Source organism: Heterocephalus glaber, unplaced genomic scaffold (genome assembly GCF_053883595.1).
Source record: "Heterocephalus glaber isolate CG9 unplaced genomic scaffold, H.glaber_assembly_v1.0 deba00001673, whole genome shotgun sequence".
Classification (NCBI taxonomy): Eukaryota; Metazoa; Chordata; class Mammalia; order Rodentia; family Bathyergidae; genus Heterocephalus; species Heterocephalus glaber.
In genome coordinates, this window is record NW_028258410.1 from 1,134,241 (window position 1) to 1,137,984 (window position 3,744).

Consider the following 3,744-nt stretch of genomic DNA (forward strand, 5'->3'; position numbering starts at 1 on the left):
CTGTGAGATTTTCCTCCATTTTTACTTATGTATTCTTGCTTAGTTCTACTGTGTCCCCGCAGGTTTATAAATAGTCACAGGAGTCCTACTTAGAATGCTAGAATACTATGAATACTAGAATTTCCATGTAGTTTTGTATTTGTGGTTTTTTCTGGGGGGATGGAAGCTTGCATCTGCTTTTCCAACTTGCTGATATAATTTCCTTTAACTCACCAAGAGTGAATTTTGGCATCAAAGGGTGAAAACAGAGGCATCTGCTCATAACATTACATCTATTAGTAGATGCAATGGAATTTTGATTTCCTATCCTTGCAATTTTAGAATCCACTATTTATTTTTAAGAGGAAGTTTTTATATTTAAAAGAAAGTCATTCCTTGCATCAAAGAACTTAATAATAATTTATTAAATTAGATTATGATGGCTACTTGTCCTTTTGAAATGCTCAAGCTAATGACTCAAGAGGCAAACTCCTATGATCTATATTGGGGGCCTTGTATTTCTTTGATCCTATTAGTAAAAAGTTAATAAGATACTATAAAGAACAAAATTTAAGAAATGAATAATGATGTGGATACTTCATATATTCATCAGACAAGAATCAGTAACAGCTGCAGTGCTGTTACCAGCCCTAGGACCACAGGGAGAGGCCACTGTGAAACTGCAGAGAATTGGTGCCTCTGGCAAATGCTTACTGCGCCAAATCTAAAATAAATCAAGTGTCACTATTTTCCTTAGTTAGGGGAACTTGGCAAGCCTCTGCAGCATAAGGCGATGAAACGTAGGATCCTCCCTGTAAAATGAGGCTAGAGGACCCATGAATGCTTAGCAGATGAAAGAGCTCTCAAGGTTCATAGAAAGAAGGAACAACTGCATTTAGGTTTCCTTTCTCTAAGTGCTGCTACAATTTGTACAGTGTAATCATTTGTGGACCTCAAAAAATTATGGGGACATGCTATTTTTCACTGTTTCCTTATTTCAAAATAATTGTATTGTCTCACATGTGATATAATATTTGGTAATATAATCACTGAGTCACGTGGAAGTAATAGAGCAACAATAAGATTTACATATGCACCTTGATGCTATTCATTTTAAATGTAAAGTATATATAAGGATCAAAGTGTATAATAGTGAATGTGAAAAAGGAAGAAAAGATCCATAGGGAAAGGAGAAGTGGGAAGGGTAGGGGCAAGGAAAGAAGGGAAAGGAATAGATATGAGAAAAGAAAAAAATGGAAACAAAGTCTTTGTAACTGGGAAGGGGGATTGGAGGGGTTGAAGGGTGCACAGGTAATGAGGAAAAAATAAGAACCAAGATACATTATATAAAGTTACAAAATCCCAATAATGGATGTCAGCATATCATATACCTAAATTGTACCAATAAAATTAATGATTTTAAAAATTTTAAAAATAAAGATTGCCATTCTTTTTGGGCAGAAACAAATAAAGCTCTGTCTACATTCCCTTAATCACTAAAGCAAGCATATTTTTCATACCTTCATGCAGCTAAGCCTTTGTTCTGCTTATAAGATTTAAAAATTTTGCCCTGCAAATAGTCAATAATATATTTATGAGAGTTTTGAGTAAGCATGAACTAATTCTCCATTAATTTTTGTATTCTACTGAAACATAAGATTCACATGTGAATAAACTAGTAGATTTGCTAAAACACATAAATATATGCAAAGTCAATCAATAAATCCTCACTTAACTTTACTATAATTAAACTGAATGGAAGAAAGAACAAATAAAATTTTGGCACACTTAAAAATGTTAGCAAAATTTATCTACATAAAGAGTAACACATATTTATTCAAGACAGATAAGGTAGAGTGACACAAAAAATAATCACTGTAAATATATGAGTATGTACTTATAAGAGAATTGCTTAAAACCACCTTTTACTTCTCAGCTTTTCTAGAGCCTCCTTCACATCCTTGTTCTGTAGGCTGTAAATCAGAGGGTTCAGCATGGGAATCACCAGAGTGTAAAATAGTGAGGTCATTTTGTCCTGATCTAACGAGTAGGAAGAACTGGACTGGAAGTACATGAAGAGAATAGTTCCCTGGAATATGGCAACAGCAGTGAGGTGGGAGGCATAGGTGGAGAAAGCCTTGAACCTCCCTTCAGCAGAGCAGATCTTTAAGACAGGTAAAATGATGTACCAATAAGAAACAAGGACTCCTGAGATGGTGCTCAATTCAATAAACCCCAAAATGATAAATATCACCCATTCATTGATCCATGTGTCTGAGCAAGATAGTAGAAGGAGAGCAGGTGCATCACAGAAGAAATGATTAATTTCATTGGACCCACAGAAACACAAGCAGAATGCCAGTACTGTATTTATCAAGGCATCTGCCAATGCCATCAGGAAAATCCAAGCCTGAAATCGGGAGCACATCTTGCTGGACATGTGGGCTGTGTACAGGAGGGGGTTGCTGATGGCCTTGTTCCTGTCAAAGGCCATCACCGCCAGTAGCATGCACTCTGCATCTACAAATATGATTACAGTGAAGAACTGCAGAGCACAGCCAACAAAGGGAATCTATTTCCTCTCAACTAAGAGGTCCACCAGCATCTTGGGTCCGATTGCAGAGGAACAGCACAGGTCAGAGAAAGAGAGGTTGCTGAGGAAAAAGTACATGGGTGTGTGGAGCTTGGAATCCATTCTGATTAATAGGATCATTCCAAGATTTGCCAGGAAATTAATGAGGTAAACAAGTAGAAACATGGTGAAAAGGGTCACTTTGATATCGACATTATTGGTCATTCCCAAGAAAATGAATTCTCTCAAGGAGGGGCAATTTCCTCTGTCCATTCTTCTTTTTTCTCTTGCAGCCTAGAGAAAAATTGTTAAAATAGATATGTTTAATGTTTCTGCATAATCCTCAAATTATCTCCAAGATAGATTACTTTCTGCACCTACAATTTTTGTTTTTAACTGCAGAAAATTATTCAGTTGTTTCTCATTCTTTAAAGAGAATTTCATTTATTGGCAATACTTTAAAATCCTTAAACATCAACTGAAAAACTTCCGGTTGGAATCTAGACTCCTTTCATGAGGGATATCACTTTGTACATGTTGTTTAATGTCTCTGTATCTTACTTTACTTCAGAAAGTGTAGTTTTAATGGGCCAAAGTCTCAATACATTTTCAAATTAATGCGGAAGAAGCATCACTCTTAAGGATACTAAGCAGCAAGATTCAGGATTAAGCAATTGATACTTTTGAAAACATTAATGTTGACACAAAATAATCCCAATTACTACGTTTCTCAAAAATCACATTTGGCTTGAAAAAACATTGTATTACTTCTGGAAACAATGAATATATTATTGAATAGTACAAAGCAAATTATATTCTATAGTTTCTGATCAGTGTGTTGCTTACTTTTGATAAGACATGGGATAAGTTGTGCATATTATTGACTTTTTGCTTGAGATTCATGTTATCATTTTGCCTCAATATCCTGTTCCCAGAGGCATTCTGCTGCCAAATCCTGACAATTAAACAATGATGCTTACAAAGAAATTTAAGCTTAATAATATAGGTATGCATTTGGATTATGACTGATTTTAATTGAACTTTTTATCTGAAAAAGCTATGAGGTACAATAAACAGTTTTATGATATTTAGCCCTCACTTCTTTCTGTATATGTGTATGATTTCCTGCATTTGTACATATGAATCTCTTCACTGATGGGAGAATTAGAATACAGGAAATGGATTGTTGAATT

The 3,744-nt window shown here is 35.1% G+C and overlaps 1 pseudogene; it reads right to left on the reverse strand.

Annotated features, from left to right (window-relative positions):
- Positions 1 to 1,891: 1,891 nt before the first annotated feature.
- Positions 1,892 to 2,827, reverse strand: LOC101710392 (olfactory receptor 5W2-like; annotated as a pseudogene).
- Positions 2,828 to 3,744: the final 917 nt, after the last annotated feature.